Raw genomic sequence first — 21,084 nt, 5'->3', positions numbered from 1 at the left:
TTTCACAAACATCCCTTCTTTCCCATGTTTCTCTCCTCCTCTAGCACCCCTCTTGCTACAGCTTTTCCTCTCAGTGTGTGTGAACATCATACCCTATAAATGAATATTTCATCATAAAGGAAGGAAAAGACAGGTAAAGAAAGTAAGAGTAACAGTGAACCAAATAAGAAGCCCCCCCAATCTACACAAGGCCCAACGACATCTCTATAACAAGCTGCCTACCTTCCTCACCATATACACCCCCCTGCCCCCCCCCAAAAAAACTGGCCAGTGCTGACATGTCACATACATCGCAACTGCAATATATGTGACGCCTCGACCCACCATGGCATACACGTCCCATTGCCTGAGCATGTGTCTTTGTGTGGGCATGGGCACACACTTGATTCCTGTACCTGCACATGCATGATATATATATCAAATATCATCTCTGTGTGTGTACACATACCGAATAGTGCAACCTACATGTGCCCATGTAGGTCGGGGTGTCTGATAAAGCGCACAAAAATAAATGTTTGTGTTCACGGATGCATGTGCACGTGCGCGTGTGTGTGTGTGTGTGTGTGTGTGTGTGTGTGTGTGTGTGTGTGTGTGTGTGTGTGTGTTTGTGTGCATTGTTAACTCATAAATAGCGTGTGTAATCTTCAAGTTTGCACCTGCAAATGTGCAAAGCTTAATGCACATTTGCAGGTGCTTCTGTTATGTAGTATCTTGTCGTATGCAGCATTATGACTACATGAAAACAAGCACACACACAGGATTTGTTTACTTATATATTGATGAAAACTTCGGGAGCGCTACACAGCACAGCCGTCTCGGCAGGCCTTCATTACACAACAGAATATGTGTGAGTAGGTGTGCATACATGTGCGTGGGTAGGTGCATGTCAACATATGATTACAAGTGTGTGTGGATGTAGTAGTGAGCTCATGAGTATGTATGTGTATGCTTGTGGGTGTGTGTAAGTGTTGCTGTTTGGGGCGTCCGGGTAGTGTAATGGTCTATCCATTGCCTACCAACACGGGGATCTCTGGTTCGAATCCCCGTGTTACCTTCGGCGTGGTCGGGCGTCCCTACAGATACAATTTTGTGTGTGTGTGTGTGTGTGTGTGTGTGTGTGTGTGTGTGTGTGTCTCTCTCTGCCGGTGGGAAGCCAGATGTGGGTATGTGTCCTACTTGCTGCACTAGCGCCTCCTCTGGTCGGTCGGGGCGCCTGTTCAGGGGGGAGGGGGAACTGGGGGGAATAGTGTGATCCTCCCACGCACTACGTTCCCCTGGCGAAACTCCTCACTGTCAGGTGAAAAGAAGCAGCTGGTGACTCCACATGTATCGGAGGAGGCACGTGGTAGTCTGCAGCCCTCCCCGGATTGGCAGAGGGGGTGGAGCAGTGACCAGGATGGCTCGGAAGAGTGGGGTAATCAGCCAAGTACAATTGGGGAGAAAAAGGGGAGGGGGGGAATTGTTGCTGTTTGTGTGTGTGTGTGTGTGTGTGTGTGTACGCACATCTTTTCATCTTAGTTTGTGTTTGCATCAATTTAATAAGCTACGTCATGTTACAGTCAACTTACAGCCGTGGTCCATAAGCATGTTTCTGATGCCTTCCTGATTCTTAGAAAACGACAAGTGGAATTAAATGCAAGGTACTAGCATCCTCAGCCACATGAAAACAAACACACGTCTATGTTGTCTTATTGAAGGCTTTCCAGCAGTTCTCTCTCTCTCTCTCTCTCTCTCTCTCTCTCTCTCTCTCTCTCTCTCTCTCTCTCTCTCTCTCTCTCTCTCTCTCTCTCTCTCTCTCTCTCTCTCTCTCTCTCTCTCTCTCTCTCTCTCTCTCTCTCTCTCTCTCTCTCTCTCTCTGTCCTTCTCTTCTTGTCTGCTCCCTAAGCCACATAGGAGTTTTGTAAATCTGGCATGGCTCTGTCGATGCTTGGCATTGGTGTCTGTGTTTGGGGTATCTGGGTAAATAAAGCTATTTAGAAGGATAATTCAAGGAGTTTTGGAAGCCTAACTAGACGATCCTGCACTAGGAATTCCTTTGGCTAATCCAGAAAGGCCTCGAGGTATGGTTGGATGTGTTATTGTTGGATACAGATTGTTTTTATAACACGCACATCCTCCATCTCCCAGCCGGTGTAACCAGAAACTAGTTTAGCGTCTCATCCCTCGGAGACGGGGGTTGGTGCTGAGATGTGCAAACTTCTTGTCAAGGCTGTTTGAGGTGCTGTGGACCTAATTCATCCAAAGCATCTGTCATAGGAGGAGCCTTAATGACATACCCACTTTCACCCACCCTCTGTTTCCTCTCATATCGGAGCCAGGTTCCTATGTAGGTGTGCAGCCTAGTTTAATAATACAAGGGAGAGTTAGATCACTTCCTGTAAAATAGCTCAACACCAAATCTCTGAAACACAGTGGGAGAATAGGTCCCCCCATTTATACAGAGAAACCAAGAAACAGCTGCTTCTTTCTTTCTTCCTTATCTGTCTCCTGCCCTCTGAGTTAGATGGAGCAAAGAATGGTTCGTCTTGCCATCAGCTGCCACGCCACAGGGCTGCACAGTTGGCAGCCACTTCTGCACTGCCCTGAGCCTGTCCTGCAGCCTCCAGCCAAGACACAAGCCATGAGGCTCTTTGTGTGTGTGTGTGTGTGTGTGTGTGTGTGTGTGTGTGTGTGTGTGTGTGTGTGTGTGTGTGTGTGTGTGTGTGTGTGTGTGTGTGTGTGTGTGTGTGTTCATTAGCAAGATGTGGTTTCAAAAACATACTCTTTCACGTTCACGTTGGCTACATGACTGCCTGCCTACACACATACACACACACACACACACACACACACACACACACACACACACACACACACACACACACACACACACACAGTGTCACTAGCATGCTGTCTGCCTGCCTATCTATCTATCTATCAGAATGAGAGGATGATTTATGACATGCACAAAGTCTCAGGACTAAAACTTAGTAATGGGAAAGAGGAGAAGAAAATCTCCTCGAGAGATGTTGACCATGTTTGATGCTCATTGCACTGATACACAATCAACTTATTTATCCCTTCGTTGCTCTCTATCATGCCCCTTCACCCTGCTCCAAATGCCCTGCTGGAACCACCTTCCACACTTGTGCGTGCATGTGTGCGCACACACACACACACACACCCACACACACACACACACACACACACACACACACACACACACACACACACACACAGTGTCACTAGCAAGCCAAAGGGGTTTATTAAAATTTCAGAGACATGGTTAATGAGGGTAAGTAAGGAAGCCATAACACAGCTAGCAGCTTGTTGACATTTCAGTGTGTACATCTGTTTGTGTGTGTGTGTGTGTATCTGGTGTGTCCGTGTGCATCTCTGTATGTGTGTAGCCTATATGAACTTATGGGAGTGCTATCAATTATTTGGGGGGTTATTGATTATTTGTATGACTCTTTCGCTGGTGCAACGACACAACAAGCGCAGCTGAGAATTTCAGACCGAAGCTGAGGCGAGACTGACTTGATAGTTTGATATGAGACAACTGACACACCTGGGTAAATTAATGAGGCAGAGGAAGAGGGAATAGTGTATGCACACCATCGTGGCCTGGCCCACTTTCCCATGGAAAGCTGACAGTATGGTGGAAACCAGAATGGACTCTGACCCAGCTGGATCAGTTGAAGCAGGGCTGTTTTACATGCCTTGCCCTATCACACCCCTTCACCCTTCTCCAAATGCCCCGCTGAAACAAACTTACACACACACACACACACACACACACACACACACACACACACACAACACGCACACACAACACGCAGTGTCACTGTCAAAGGGGTTTATTAAAATTTCAGTCTGTGTGTGTGTGTGTGTGTGTGTGTGTGTGTGTGTGTGAGGAATTCATAACAATAAGCAGACTCTGTACGTGTGCCAGCAAAATGCTAAAAATGTTTTTTAGCAGAGTGGTGTAGTCACAGTCTTGAGACAACTTGAAATTGTGGCCCCGCCTCAACGGTGAGATGATGAGAGAGAGATGATGCTCCAGGACTATCCCTCCCCAACAACATACTGTGTGTTTTAAGTGTTTTTAAATCCTCTGTGTTTTTAATCGTGTAGCTTTAATAAACAAGCTGTTGAGACTAAACTCAATTTTTACTTCATATTCCATAAATCATTTCACAGTCCGTTGAAATCATGCGTCCTGCAGCCACTAAAGCGAATTCTACCTTGGCTTTTGTATCACTGCCGACTGAAATGGGGCTGGATTACCTCATGCCACAAGAATAGTTTCTTCCTGTTGCAGTCAGACTAATCAACAGGCCCCCTGTCCCCCCGGACTAATCAACAGCCCCCCGCCCTTGCTGTTTTCATTGGCTGGACTGGCCAGCGGGCCAGCCCTACAAACTCCAATGTTCCTTACTGACTGACTGACTGATTGACTGAGTGACCCCAACAGCGTGACTGACTGAGTGATCCTGTTTGACTCGACTGGGCTTCTGGATTAGGTGACCAATAACGTCACTGGAGTTACACGATTGGTCGGCTGAGTGCCGAGAGTCATGAGGGAGAGCGCACAGTTAAAGCACCCCTAATCACAATCACTGACAAAACACTCACTGGCAAATTCACAAAAGCATTGCATGGCTTTTGTGGCTACTATTTCCTGCACAAATGTGACAAAAAGAAACTGTGTAATTCCAAAAGCACCCACAAAGGGCGAAATGCACCCCTAACTGCACCGCCAAGCAAATAGTGTCTTGATGCTCTGGTGCTATTTGCACGAATTTAAATAAGATAATACGTGTTCATTTGGCACAAAATTGGCTCCTTCTATTCAATTGAGCCTCACTGGAAAAAAAAAATACAAGTCACAAACACCAGCGCTAATAGCCACATGCAGCTAGAGTGAAAATTATTAGGGTCCTCAGAGAGTTGGTGCAACTAATGCCCAGATTTTCCAGTGATCATGGCAGCAGTGATTGTTATCAAGGGAAGGCATCGTCATACCAGGCGTGCTCATTAGCGGGTATTTCAAAGGAGAATATCACATTTTGATTTAACTGAAACCGAAATCATTCGCATATACTTGTTGCCAGGTCTAACAATTCTTGCTATACTTGATGACATCAAGGAAGACGCTGAACCTGTGTTCTGGGTGCAAAGCCACCGTTTACACTTTGCCACTTGGATAAATGCAATCAGACACAAAACAAGGGTGAATTACACTCAGCTGCAAAACTTTATGGATGTGTTTGCATTGTAATATCATTAGCGCCAACATCTTTCGTGAATTGGACCTTGAGACAGGGCAGATAGTGGTTGCAAGTGATGTACAATTCATGGTGCTATCAGTGGACCAATCCATTCTTCGTGAATTCGCTTGTGAATACAGACTGAGTCTTAGAAAAATGAGAGATATCCACATATAGAAACAGATGAAAGGGGGGTTAACAGATAATTAATTACAATTAAATTAAGTTCTCTTCAAATCAAAAATCCCAACATATGAGTGGAAAGTATTGTTCTTGCAACTGCATTTATAACCTTTTTTACTGTAACATAACTTAAAGGTTCTAAAAATGATATATTTCCCCACTACATGTCGCACTAGAGCACCAGCGTCTCAGACCCAAACAATTGGGCACATCTTCCAAACCTCTCCCCTCCCTTCACGTTCCTCCACCCCACCCCCTCGTGTTCTCAGCAAGCTTTTGACAAATGCAGAGAAACAACAACATAAATGGAAGAAAGTTAACCTTTTCTGAACAATGTCAAGTGGCAAGGTAAGTAAGTACACTAGGCAAGCATGTACATGTTGGCTATTATTTTGTTGATCGGAGTATTGATTTTTACAGTACAGATTTGTTTTATTAACATTAGTAACGTGTTCAGCTTGGTAAGGAGCTATTTCTTCGATCTGCTGAGTGACCTAAATCCATGTAACATAATTATTAGCATGCTAGCTATCCTGCTAATGCTAGCTACCTAATACATCTAGTAAAATATGCTTTAGGAAACTAAAGTTTAATGATTTGAATTGAGTGTTTGGGACACCGCTAGCAAACGGCTATGACTACAGTATATTTAATAATAAGTGCAGTACCTTGTCAAGGTTGTCAACTCCCCCTTTGTTTGGGTTGTAGTCCAGGATGACTTCCGGCTTTCTGTCTTCCCTGGTGCTTACAGCAGTATCCCTTTGAAGAGTGTTCATCAGAAGTACATTTCTCTTTTTTTTTCTTTTTTTTGGGGGGGGGCAATAGAACACAAGAGCATGTGTGAAAGCAAACTGATGAGAATCGCGCCCTGTCTGTCGCCACTGGCAGTGCAGGGGGAAGCTCAGGATTATTTTTCTGTAGTCTTCTCACCATGGTCAGCTTTCTCTTCAGCAGCTCCTGGCCAAGGGCATATGATGTAAAGAAGTTGTCTTGTGTGATGGTTTGTCCCCAGAGACCTGTCATCTCAAGTATGACACGCTTGCCCTGATTTTTTTTTATTTTTATGGCTGTCCATTAGCAGGTTTGCCAGTGTATATTTGCATGTTCCAGGCATAGCTGGTCCTGCCACCGCACACTACCCAGATTTTTATGACATATTTCCCTGGCTTACTTGGCATGTACTTGTTGAAGGCCCAGCAACCTCTGAAGTGAAACAGGAAATTATCCACAGTCACATCAGTGTCCAGATTATACATCAGCGGCAGGCAACACACCCATTTGTCCCATATGTCTCGAATGGCCGCAAGTTTGTCTCTTTCACTGTGTGCTGATTTTATGTCTCGATCATAAAATCGAATGACTCCTGAGATGATATGAAACATCTTGAGTGGCACAAAAAATTGCTCTACCAACATACCATAAATAGCTGTGACTTCTTTACTGGATCTGTATATGCTAGCGAGAATCAACAGACCCAGGTATGCCTGTAGGTCTATTCAGTTCATCTCATTCCACTTGTTGCCGTACACACGTCACCCCTCCTGTTTTGTCATGTCCAGCACTATTATTTCACTTGGCTCTGGCAGGAACAGCTCAAAGGTGGACTTTATGCCATCAACACAAGACAATGCATACCTCGTTGGACCCCAGGGGCTCCTCACTCTCTGCTCCCAACATGCATATCTGTCACTTGGAGGGATGGAAGACCAGAGCAAATTTCCATCCTTTGACTGGAAACCATCTTCCATCTCAGCAGGTTCCTCTTCCTCATCAGTTGATTCTTCCTCCTCATCAGATGAAGCATGACCCTGATTCATGTTCAGTGTTGTCCTCTACTTCTGACACTTCTTTCTCTACTTCTGCAGGTTCTTCCTGGTCTCTATCCTCCTCAACAGCGTTCCAAGTGAAGTCAAGAACTTCCGATGCAGTATAGCACCTGTTCATTGTGTTGTCTCAGGCTAAAATGTGACAAGCCCCAAAAGCTTAGTTTGTGTGAAGTCTGTTTGTGTGTGTGTGTGCACGTGCACACGCGCGTGTGTGTGTTCATCTGCTGGAAAGTACAATAGTGTGACCCATTGCCCCATTGTACCACCTAGTGGTGGGGCATATTTGACCAGGGAAGACCACAGATGCTATAAATTTGAATAAAACACCCGCAGTTCAATTAAAGTGGTGATCATCAATTTTATTTGCAAAGGGCATAGTATGGAAAATCCATGTTATTTTTTAAAGCAATTAAATGAAAGAAATCAACCCAGCCACTGAGGATGCACAAGCCAGTGCATTCTTGGTGGAGAAGAGTGTCAGGAGTGATTTGCGACAGAAGGGTACCAGCAAGAGTTAAAGGGATGGTTTACAAGATGGTTGTGAGACCAGCTATGTTCTATGGTTTAGAGACAGTGGCACTGACGAAAAGACAGGAGGTGGAGCTGGAGGTGGCAGAGTTGAAGATGCTAAGATTTTCACTGGGAGTGGCGAAGAAGGACAGGATTAGGAACGATGATATTAGAGGGACAGCTCAAGTTGGACAGTTTGGAGACAAAGCAAGAGAGGCAAGATTGAGATGGCTTGGACATGTGTGGAGGAGAGATGCTGGGTATACTGGGAGAAGGATGCTGAATATAGAGCTGCCAGGGAAGAGGAAAAGAGGAAGGCCAAAGAGGAGGTTTATGGATGAGGTGAGGGAAGACATGCAGGGGGCTGGTGTGACAGAGGAAGACGCAGAAGACAGCAAGAAATGGAAATGGATGATCCGCTGTGGTGACCCCTAATGGGAGCAGCCGAAAGTAGCAGTAGAAATGAAAGAAACCCATATGTTTGATATAAAACATTTGAAAAAGGTCAAATTTGAATCTGGACAACAGGAGGAATGTATAGTATGTGTGTGTATTTATTTACTTATTTTATTCTCTGTACCAAAAATGCCAAGCTAAATTCCCTATGCACATGGCAATAAAAGAAATTCTGATTTTGATTAGTTGCGGCAACAGATATGGAGTAAGCTCCTATTCTAAAACAAACAAAAACCTACTTTTTGATATCAAACATGCGATAGATAATTTATAAACCTGCCTGGCAGAACAAGAGCAATACTGATTGCTAATGTCACCATCTTTAGTCTCAAATGACAACTGATGGAGCTATTCCTTTTTGGTTGTGCCTGGAACGGCAGCCTCAATTTTTCAGTTTTTTTTTCTTCCGCTTTTGTTAGTGATCCATTCTTATTTTTACATCTTAAAAAGTATCATCCAATGGCCTACCAAAAGCCTTCTTGGAAAATCATGAAGAAAATGTTCTCAACTGCCAGAAATGATCATTAACAACAGCAGCAAAGGCAGAATGCTGGATCTGTTAATTGAGGGTCACTTTCTCTAATGTGATTTCTTGTCCTCAACACTCAACCTCTGGAGTCCCCATAAGGGACCCAAACCAAAGCTTGGGGACCTCTGTTTTACAGCCTGGTGGAGGGAGAAAAATTACAGATGGAGCCATTACACAAGCCATTTGCTCCCCTGCATGCTTGCTGAAATATTGCAGCATATGTGCTCCATCTCCCAGAGGAGTTGTTTTGAAAAATGAGCATTTTTCTCATGTTGCAGATGTGTTGGTCTGTTAACAAGCTATAGTTTTGCATCACAAAATCAAAATCTGATTTATAAGACTGATTTTGTATACAGTTTTAATGCAGGATAGATGGAGTAGTTGCATACTAAAATCTATTTGCACTAATTAGCTACTTAAAAGTGAAAGAATAACAGTAAGAACAGTGATGGTAATACAATTTAACCATTTCTTTAATATTTCAGCAACCCATGAGAGTGTCCAAAGGACTCTCTGGTGGGTCTCAGGCTCTCATTTTTAGAAGTGTTGGCTAAATTAATTAGGTAACAGAGCTGTGTTGTTGAGTTGCTGGCTATCTTCTGCACAGCTGAGCATGTAAATCAAATTACACTACGCACTGTGAAACACAATAGACAATACACAACACCGCTCAACACTCTATGTTGTGCTGTCTCTCTCTCTCTCTCCATCTGTCTGTCTCTCTCATTCTCTGTCTGTCATTAACACAAAGCTACACTCCACCCAACACTCTGTCCCTGTCTATCACCCATTCTCTCCAAAACACGAAAAACTACAAATAATCGCTCAGCACTCCCTCATACCGTCATCACTCGCTTTTTCTCATGGTCTCCGCACAACGCTACAAACTACACAACAGTCTTTCTGTCTCTCTAACATTAGACTACACCGATAATGCTTAACACTATCTCCCTGTCTCGCTTTTTCTCCAAGGCAATAGGAGACACTGCAGTTCTCTCTGTCTCTACTCATCTCTCTCTCTACCCCCTCTTCCACCTCTCTTACCTTGCATGCAGACAATAATGATTTCATTCCTTCCTCTTTTCTGTCCTTCTACTGTCTCCTTCTCTTCCCTTTTCTCTCCTTTTTTTTTCATTCTCTCTGTCCTTAACCACCCCCACCCCCAAATTGACTGCAGAGCTCCACAGTGAATAGGACTTTTATAACAGTTTTAAGTAATGCATTTAGCTGACGCGCTCATCTACAGCGGCCCCCACAGAGATTGCAAACACTGGTATCAGTTTAATGTCTGCTTTACATCGTTATCACCAGTGGTCTGGCAGAAAACCCAACGAACAACAAAACAGGAGCTAAAAAGGGATCAAAAGAAATTTATGGTTTCATTAGATATGGAAATGCAGATTTAATTTTATCCTTTTTTTTTTAAACCAGGGACTGTTTGCAGATGTTCCCTCTTCAGTGCTGCCCTTTTTCTCGTATATGCTGTTTTACTCACTCAAACCACAGTCTTCTGAACTTGAGAAGTTGGGGGAAATGCCCAGTCAAGACCGAACCCAACATGAAAGCCATTTTAAAAATATTTAAAAAAAAGAAAAGTTGCGAACAAGACAGTTTTTGAATTGAGGTTGGTTTAAAGAGCATTACAATAGTCTATTGGAGAAGAAATAAAAGCAAGAATAGCTTTCTCCAAGTCAGAAAAGGATAGAAGTGACCTAATTTAGCTGATATTTTTAACTGATAGAAGAGGAGAGACTGAGGGAGAGAAGAGAAGAGAAGAAAAAAGAGAAGAAACTGATATGACGTACATATGCAGAGGAACACACACACACACACACACACACACACACACACACACACACAATTCGATTCACATCGGTCAGGAATTTAAAACTAGTTAAGTGAAAATGAACCTTTCTGTACATGTACCATTGCATATAACACTCTAACTCTAGTAATCCTGGTGAAGACTACTTGTACTTGTACTTGGGTAAATTGCTCACAAAGATAATCCCTCTTTCACTCGACTATAGTTTTCTGTACTTTGCCCACCCCTGCTGCTTTCCTTACAGATGGGGTAGAAGAGAACGGAAGTGAGATCTAGAGAGAGAGGGCGGGGGGAGAGAGAGAGAGAGAGGGAGAGAGCGAGAGAGTCAGAGCAGGTGTGTGCGGCTCACAGTGAAAAAAATGATGTCAGCATTTCTGCTCATCAGCAGCAGCAAAACACACCTACACACCTGTCAAATCTGGCACATGCGTGTGTGCGCGCACACACACACACACACACACACACACACACACAGCCTCACAGCCTTGTGGCTACATGCTTTCTACAATAAGCTGTCAACAAGCGCAGTTAGCTGTCAGGTAAAAAACACATATCTTTTTTAAAAAAAATCAGCGTTTCTGGAGCCTGAGTAACTGCAGCAGTAGTCTTCATTACACCTGCTGTATAATTCTGAAATGATACAGTAGACTTTAAGAGGGCTTTAAATGTGTTATCTCTCAGCACTTCCACACTTGACCTACAAATCAAAAGTATTGTTACACTGGAGGCAAGAGGTTCACATAAAACGTCAGTCAATTGGAAATATCTCCTGACAATTATTGCGCTGTGCATTATGGGTGAACTCCATTACCTCTCTCTGCCTCTCTTCTTCAGATTCATTCTCCATCTTTCTCTCGCTCTCTCACTCACCCACTCTCTCTCTTTCTCTGCTTTTCTGTCAACCTCCCTCTTACACTCCTCTCTCTCTCTCTCTCTCTCTCTCTCTCTCTCTCTCTCTCTCTCTCTCTCTCTCTCTCTCTCTCTCTCTCTCTCTCTCCCACACACACACTCACACTGCCTCTCTCTGTCCCTCTAATGCTCTGCTTAGCTCTCCATTTAGGTCTCTTTCCTGCTCTTCTCTCACAGAAAGATGGACACCTGCCCTCCTTATCCTTCATTGCCAGTGATGTTAGTGATGAATTAATAAAGATTCATTCAACTGTTGATCTTATTTCAAGTCATACCAGCCAAAAGGGTTAGATGACTGATTCAATCGTGCTTCCTTTTTACGATGCACTTGTACATGTTTCTCTTTCTGTGTATATTTCTGTGTCTATTTACCGATATCTGCCAGGTAAATAGGTAAATAAATAACCAGTTCTGTTCATGTCACTGTTAAAACATGCCACATCACAGCTGATCGGAGATCCTGTTAGTCATACGCAGTATGCCAGTTCAGATGGTGGCGTTCCTCGTCCGGTTTTTGTGTGCACCAAAGGCCAACTATGTAACAATCTTACAATCTAATAGCTTGCTCTAACAGCAGCACCATGTACCACATTTCAGTTTATGCCATACGTCACCTCTCCGTCACCGTATCGGCAGGCATTTTAAGTGTCTTACAATCAAACACAGTGATATCAGATCATTTTCTTAAAAGTGTTATTTTTTAAATGGTCTGATTCAGGGGCATAGTTTTGACATTTTGACAATGACAATTTCTAAAACTGAATGTTTTCCTATCACTTAACAACTGATTGCGTTTGGGGGCAGCAGTGGTTCAGGAGGCAGAGCAGGCCGTCTGGTACCTGGAGGGTTGCCGGTTCGATCCTTGGCGCCTCCTGGCAGAAATGTCGAGGTGCTCCTGAGCAAGACACCTGACTTCTAACTGTTCCAGATGAGCTGGTTGTTACCGTGCATGGCTGATACCGCCATTGGTGTGTGTGTGTGTGTGTGTGTGTGTGTGTGTGTGTGTGTGTGTGTGTGTGTGTGTGTGTGTGTGTGTGTGTGTGTGTGTGTGTGTGTGTGTGTGTGTGTGTGAGGGTGAATGTGAGCATTAACTGTAAAGCGCTTTGAGTGGCTGTTGCAGCTAGCAAAGCGCTATGTAAAATGCAGTCCATAGTATTAATTCTAATGTTGCCCGAAAACCAACACAGGATGAGGGTGTCACAATGGCAGCATCAGCATGGTGCCGCCATACCATGTTTGAACCAGTGGATACCGATTTTCCTCAAGAAACTTGATAGAATTTTACAATTTCACTCAACTGGTCACAGAATGGTGAGTTAGAAAACAGAAAACGCATGGGTGCTAAATTTACATCAACTATCTAAATGCGACCAACCTGCTTGGATACTGATCACATTTTAATGTTCTTGCTGAAAAGCTACTCTAGAAAAATGGCAGATGTTGAAAGAGAGAGCCCTCTACAAAAGAATATGAATGAGAATCATCATTTTACTTAAATGCTGACAATGGAAATTTACTGTGGCATTTATGCTTAATGTTTCAGGTGGCCTACATTACATTACAATTTGGAAAAGTTCCCCAGCACACCACATTCTCTCTCCATGTTCAGTGCTGGTCTTAAAAAGAAATTCAGACTGTAAAACTACTACTACTTTCTGCTGCTCCCGTTAGGGGTCGCTAAAGTAGATCATTCATTTCCATTTCTGCATCTTCCTCTGTCACACCAGCCACCTGCATGTCCTCCCTCACCACATCCATAACCTCCTCTTTGGCCTTCCTCTTTTCCTCTTCCCTGGCAGCTCCATATTCAGCATCCTTCTCCCAATATACCCAGCATCTCTCCTCCACACATGTCCAAGCCATCTCAATCTCGCCTCTCTTGCTTTGTCTCCAAACCGTCCAACCTGAGCGGTCCCTCTAATATACTCGTTCCTAATCCTGTCCTTCTTCATCACTCCAAGTGAAAATCTTAGCAACTTCAACTCTGCCACCTCCAGCTCCGCCTCCTGTCTTTTTGTCAGTGCCACTGTCTCCAAACCATAGAACATAGCTGGTCTCACAACCATCTTGGAAACCTTCCCTTTAACCCTTGCTGGTACCCTTCTGTCACAAATCACTCCTGACACTCTTCTCCCCCCACTCCAACCTGCCTGCACTCTCTTTTTCACCTCTCTACTGCACTCCCCGTTACTTTGTATAGTTGACCCCAAGTATTTAAACTCATGTGCCTTCATACCTCCACTCCTTGCATCCTCACCATTCCACTGTCCTCCCTCTCATTCATGCATAGGTATTCCGTCTTGCTCCTACTGACTTTCATTCCTCTTCTCTCCAGTGCATACCTCCACCTCTCCAGGCTCTCCTCAACCTGCACTCTACTCTTGCTATGGATCACAATGTCATCCGTGAACATCATCGTCCATGGAGACTCCTGCCTGATCTTGTCCGTCAACCTGTCCATCACCATTGCAAACAAGAAAGGGCTCAGAGCCGATCCTTGATGTAATCCCACCTCCACCTTGAACCCATCTGTCATTCCAACCGCACACCTCACCATTGTCACACTTCCCTCATACATATCCTGCACCACTCCTACATACTTCTCTGCAACTCCCGACTTCCTCATACAAACCCCAATTCCAATAAAGTTTGGACGTTGTGTAAAACGTGAATAAAAACAGAATACAATGATTTGCAAATCATTTTCGACCTATATTCAATTGAATACACTACAAAGACAAGATATTTAATGTTCAAACTGGTAAACTTTATTGTTTTTTGCAAATATTCCCTCATTGTGAATTTGATGCCTGCAACACATTCCAAAGAAGCTGGGACAGGGGCAACAAAAGACTGGGAAAGTTGAGGAATGCTCAAAAAACACCTGTTTGGAACATTCCACAGGTGAACAGGTTAACTGGAAACAGGTGAGTGTCATGATTGGGTATAAAAGGAGCATCCCCGAAAGGCTCAGTCATTCACAAGCAAGGATGGGGCGAGGTTCACCACTTTGTGAACAACTGCGTGAGCAAATAGTCCAACAGTTTAAGAATAACGTTTCTCAATGTACAGTTGCAAGGAATTTAGGGATTTCATCATCTACAGTCCATAATATCATCAAAAGATTCAGAAAATCTGGAGAAATCTCTGCACGTAAGCAGCAAGGCCGAAAACCAACACTGAATGCCCGTGACCTCCGACCCCTCAGGCGGCAGTGCATTAAAAACCAACATCATTCTATAAAGGCTATTACCACGTGGGCTCAGGAACACTTCGGAAAACCATCGTCAGTTAACACAGTTCGCCGCTACATCTACAAGTGCAAGTTAAAACTCTCCCATGCAAAGTGAAAGCCATATATCAACAACACCCAGAAACGCCGCCGGCTTCTCTGGGCCCGAGCTCATCTGAGGTGGACTGACGCAAAGTGGAAAAGTGTGCTGTGGTCTGACGAGTCCACATTTCAGATTGTTTTTGGAAATCATGGACGTCGTGTCCTCCGGGCTAAAGAGGAAAAGGACCATCCAGATTGTTATCAGCTCAAAGTTCAAAAGCCAGCATCTGTGATGGTATGGGGGGGTGTTAGTGCCCATGGCATCATGGGTAGCTTGCACATCTGTGAAGGCACCATTAATGCTGAAAGGTACATACAGGTTTTGGAGCAACATATGCTGCCATCCAAGCGACGTCTTTTTCAGGGACGTCCCTGCTTATTTCCGCAAGACAATGCCAAGCCACATTCTGCACGTGTTACAACAGCGTGGCTTCGTAGTAAAATAGTGCGGGTACTAGACTGGCCTGCCTGCAGTCCAGACCTGTCTCCCATTGAAAATGTGTGGTGCATTATGAAGCGCAAAATACGACAACGGAGACCCCGGACTCTTGAGCAACTGAAGTCGTACATCAAGCAAGAATGGCAAAGAATTCCACCTACAAAACTTCAACAATTAGTGTCCTCAGTTCCCAAACGCTTATTGAGTGTTGTTAAAAGGAAAGGTGATGTAACACAGTGGGAAACATGCCCGTCCCAGCTTTTTTGGAACGTGTTGCAGGCATCAAATTCAAAATGAGCGAATATTTGCCAAAAAATAATAAAGTTTATCAGTTTGAACATTAAATATCTTGTGTTTGTAGTGTATTCAATTGAATATAGGTCGAAAAGGATTTGCAAATCATTGTATTCTGTTTTTATTTACGTTTTACACAACGTCCCAACTTCATTGGAATTGGGGTTTGTACAATACCACATCTCCTCTCTCGGCACTCTGTCATATGCTTTCTCTAAATCTACAAAGACACAGTGTAACTCCTTCTGGCCTTCTCTATACTTCTCAATCAACATTCTCAACGCAAACATCACATCTGTGCTGCTCTTTCGTGGCATGAAACCATACTGCTGCTCGCTAATCATCACCTCTCCTCTTAACCTAGCTTCTGTTACTCTTTCCCATATCTTCATGCTGTGGCTGATCAACTTTATACCTCTGTAGTTGCTACAGTTCTGCACATCACCCTTATTCTTTAAAATCGGTACCAGTATGCTTCTTCTCCACTCCTCAGGTATCCTCTCACTTTCCAAGATTGTGTTAAACAATCTCGTTAAAAACCCCACTGCCATCTCTCCTAAACATCTCCATGCCTTCACAGCTATTAATAAATAAATAAATAAATTCAGAACTGTAAAACTCTTGTCTAAAAATGCATTTAAAAACAGCTCAGTAAAACAGGGCATCCCTGTGAGGTTTGATGAAATGGGGCAGCCCAGCAGCGTGGCTCCACATTCAGACGTTCAGATGGGCATCTCCCTGGCACTGCCACGTGCAGCTCTACTTACCAAAGGAAAACATATTGATAGAAACACAGCCAATGTCACTTTTCAACCAGAGATGAACTGCTTTGCTCTAGATGTGCAGGTGTAAAACTCATGTGTGGCGGGAGGTTTATGTTTAATAAATTGTCCAGATTGTGCCCACATGCTGTCCGCACCTCACTGAGATCGTATCTCAATGCAAGCCAAGCCGCCATGGCATGTGGTCTGGCTCACTGAATCACACTGAAGACTAGATCCAATCTTGGAGCATACAGACTTAACAGTTAATGCATCCTGGCATGAATGGATGACAAAAGCCATGTAGAAAAGACAAGTGTGAACATGGCCTGGGATACATGATGAGACAGACCTTTTTCTTTGTTTTTGTTACATGACTGCACAATCATTGTATGGTGCAAACAAGGCCACCCCACTTAATGCTTTTCTCTTTTTTGCCTTGGGGCTTGCCTTTGGCATTGATGACAGGTGGGTGCATCCTTCTTGGTTGTCGTCGTCTGAAAGAATTACATGTGCTCAGTTCTGTCTCACAAGTTGGTTATCCTTCGTTTTATTAAGTGTCAAGTCAGTCAGACCCAAAACGCCTTGTTACAATACCTCCAATCTGCACGCTGGCTTTCATCTTTCCATTTCCATAATGCTTATATCTACAGGTTCCTTTGCATATCAAAGATGCAACTGTCGGTAACTTTCTTCCTGGGATGCACTGAAGATGTAGCTGACAAGTGCCTCCCTAATTCTGACTGGTACATATAATGACATGAATAACATGACATCAGCAATCTCAAAGACAGTCCTGCCTAACTGAAACTAGAGAGATGACAACAGAGACGGTGATTTTGCATGAATCTCTTATTTGGGACCCACCTAATCCACTACGTTTGTTTGTCTGCATGATTGTTTTGAGTGTATGGGTCTGTCTGCCGTGGGCCTGGGCTCTCTTTCTCTGATCCCCTTGATTCAGGACTGGAGCTTGTGATGGTTTACAGCTCTGTAGTGATGGGGGAGATGAGGCTTCTTTCTGTGACCTCTGCACCCATTCAACCAGGCCCTTGACCTCTCTGGAGACCCTTGTCTTCATTATGTTTTGATGTTTCTTCATGACTACTACTACTACTACAACTACTACTACTACTACCACTACTACTAGTACTACTACTAACACCACCACTACTACTACTACTACTACTACTCTAGAACTCAGGCTATGCAATATTCTCAATCAGCAATTTTTTTCTCTCTGTGAGGGATGTGCCTGAGCACTATTCTACATATTTCCCGCGGCAATGTTGCACCCGACTGGTGATACTGCATGGTACCTGAGGATCTGAGAAAGGTCCCAACACTGAACACTTTTAAAAGCAGGTTAAAAACCTAACTTTTCACAACAGCCTGTGGCTAAGTTCTTGGTGTGTGTGTATGTGTGTGTGTGTGTTTTATATATTTTGATATTTGTATTTTCTGCCCCGAATCCTGTATAACTGCACTAACACCTGTTGATGTGCATATTTATTTTCTACATTTGCACTTTTAAGATTGTTTCGATTGTATTGTCCCTTTATGTAAAGCACATTGTGTTGCCTGTGTATGAAATGTGCAATGTAAATAAAGTTTGACTTGACTTGGCTACTGTACTGCTCTGTGGCGACATGTATGGGGGCTGCATCACATGCCTCTGCAGACAGTGCTATCTGGGTGTCCACCTTTCTTAATTGCAAAAATTATGCTCTTCCTGAGGTTTCTCTGACCTTTGTCCTGAAAAATTTTTTTTTTTTGTGTTGAGTTTTTTCCCCTCCAAATCGAGGGTCTGGCTGTAAGGATGGAGGGTGTCATCTATTGTCATTTACCGTATCTATCTGTTTTTTTATTATTGTGTTAATGTAAAGCCCTCTGATACTAGTTTGCATATCTGATTTTGGGGTATGCAAATAAACCTGACTTAATATATACTTTCACCAGCCTAATTACATTCTTAACAAATCAATACTAAATGTTTGAATACTGTATAGTAGAATGTACACAGTAGACTTACAACCAGTGTTGGGAGTAACGCGTTACTAAGTAATGTGTTACTGTAACTCCACTACTTTTTGTGGTAACTAGTAGTGTAACTAATTACTTTTCAAATTCCATAACTGTTAGGGCTCGGTCTGTTGACCAACCTGGCAACCAGCAATGAGAGCGGGGGAAGGGCGCGTCTGAAACACCTGCAGCCTACCTACTCGTTAACCACTCTAGTATAAGTTTGTTTGCTTTCCAGAACTCGTCGCGAGTTCGTCCTGAACAGTCCCGTGAGTAAATTCTTCGTCTCGAGTTTTGTGACATTTCTGTGTCTCCCGGTGGAGTACAGATTGTAGTATTCTCCGTGTTTTTGCTTGTTTGATTATTCTCTTGTGTCAGTTCTCCTTGAGAGCTTGTTCGGAGAAGAACTCTCTTTGTGTTTTCCCCATTGGATTTTCCCATCGTGATTTTCTAGTTGAGATCAAGTTTTTGATATTCTAATTTCTCCTCTCTCACTGTGGATCTTATTACTCGGTTGGACTTCTACCTTAAAGGAGCAGTTTGTGTTTTTTTTCCCTTTCGGACTTTAAAGGAGCAGTTTGTGTTTTTTTCCCTTTCGGACTTTAAAGGAGCAGTTTACGTTTTTTCCCTTTCGGACTTTAAAGGAGCAGTTTACGTTTTTTCCCTTTTGGACTTTAAAGGAGCAGTTTACGTTTTTTCCTTTTTTAAGAAGCTATTCTCAAGTTCCGCCTGAAGCGCCTCCCCCTTCTGTCCAGGCCCGGCCGGCTCTCCTCTACGAGTCCTGCCAGGTTGGTGCTTTACTTTGTCTTGTGTTGTCGCTATTGGGTTCGTTCTACAAACCCTAACAGTACGAACTCGCCTTCACTATGAACCCAGACAACCCAGACGCCAATCCTGTCCAGGCTGCTCTCTATAAGCAGATTCAGCTTACAGCCTCCCACGGCCAGCAACTACAAGAGGCCGCTGTTGCCATGCAGGGCCTCCGGGCTCAGGTGCAACCCCTCCAGGCTTCGGTGGATTCTCTTTCGGCCCAGCAAGCGGCGCTCGCGAGCCAACAAGAGGAGGTTCTTAAGCAGTTGCAAACTCTCACAGCGGCTATCACCATCCAGCCAGCTGTCCCACCAGTTCCGGCCGCCCCTCCTCCAGCAGTGCCCGCAGCCGTTGCCTTAGACAATCCTACCGTTTATGTTTCGGATTTCCGGGAGCCCAGTATCTCCAATCCCAAGCCTTTTGATGGCAACTTTGAGACCTGTGCCACGTTCATCATGCAGTGTGAGCTTGTCTTCGCCCACCATTCCAGGGGGTTCACCACAGATGCTGCAAGAGTTGCTTACGTGACTAACCTGCTGACTGGCCGCGCTGCTCAGTGGGCCACTGCTTCCTGGTCCATGGGGGCCAGTTTCTGCTCTTCCTACGATGACTTTGTGGCTGAGCTTCGGAAGGTATTCCATCATCCAGTGTACGGTCAGGATCCGGGTGTCCGATTGAGCAGGATCCAGCAGGGCAGTGGCAGTGTCACTGACTACTCAGTCGAGTTCAGGCTGGCTGCGGCTGAGAGTGGCTGGAACGACCAGTCACTTCGGGTAACCTTCCGTAGGGGCCTCAGCGATGCCGTCAAGGATCAGCTAGCCACCCGGGAGGATCCTACCTCTCTCGACGACCTTATCAGCCTTGCCATCCGCATCGATGGACGTCTCCGCGAGAGAAGGCGCGAGCGAGGTCTACGGGGAACCGTTTCTACCTCTCAGCCATCCAGAGCTTCCGAAGGGAGCTCTTCTTCGTCGCACTCCACTTCCCCTGTGGCAAGCCTCTCCTCCTCCCAGACAGTGACAGAGGAGGAACCTATGCAGCTTGGGCGTACACGACTGACTCCCGCTGAACGTGAGGCCCGGTTCAAGGCAGGTCTCTGTCTTTACTGCGGTCTTAAGGGACACCGGATCAGCGAGTGTCCTACGCGGCCAAAAGATTAGGCTCACTGGGACCCCGGGAGATCCTAGTGAGCCGTCTTTCCTGTTCCCGCCATCCTGCTCCGGCTAACCATCTTGTGAGCGTTACCCTGGCTTGGGCAGACCAGCGGCTCACTGTAGGTGCACTCATCGATTCGGGAGCTGATGGGTGTTTCTTGGACTCTACGTTTGCTGCTCAAGCTAACATTCCATGTGAGGAATTGGAGAGGCCAATAGAGGCCTTTGCTCTGGATGAGCGCCGCCTGGCCAGTGTTACCCGACAGTCCTGTTCCGTGTCTCTCACTATTGCTGGAAACCATGTGGAGAGCCTTCAGTTCTTCGTCATCCAGTCTCCCTTAGTTCCTGTGATCTTGGGGCGTCCCTGGTTGGCTCAGCATGAGCCACACATTGCTTGGTCGTCTGGTAACATTTTGGAGTGGAGCTCCTCCTGTCACGCCCGGTGTCTTCAGGCCGCACCTGGTCCAGCAGTCCAGACTGTTCCGATTGCCCCTCCTCCCGATCTTTCCTCTGTTCCTCCCGAGTATCATGATCTCGGGGAGGTCTTCAGCAAGACGCGGGCTCAGTCTCTCCCTCCGCATCGGCCATATGATTGTGCTATCAACCTCCGTCCTGGGGCCTCTCTCCCTAGCAGTCGTCTTTACAGCCTTTCCATTCCCGAGAAGGCTGCTATGGACGATTACATTTCAGAATCGTTGGCGGCAGGGCTCATCCGACCCTCATCCTCCCAGGTGGCAGCTGGTTTCTTTTTCGTTAAGAAGAAGGATGGTGGTCTCCGAC

General features: G+C 44.8%; 1 pseudogene; it reads right to left on the bottom strand.

Moving 5' to 3' along the window:
* LOC130116346 (general transcription factor II-I repeat domain-containing protein 2-like) overlaps positions 1-7,252 on the bottom strand; it is an 80,203-nt pseudogene extending 72,951 nt beyond the window's left edge.
* Positions 7,253-21,084: the final 13,832 nt, after the last annotated feature.

This window comes from Lampris incognitus, chromosome 8 (assembly GCF_029633865.1).
Source record: "Lampris incognitus isolate fLamInc1 chromosome 8, fLamInc1.hap2, whole genome shotgun sequence".
NCBI classification, from domain to species: Eukaryota; Metazoa; Chordata; class Actinopteri; order Lampriformes; family Lampridae; genus Lampris; species Lampris incognitus.
The sequence above is the reverse complement of the archived record's forward strand: the minus strand, read 5'-3'. Positions and strand labels throughout refer to the sequence as shown.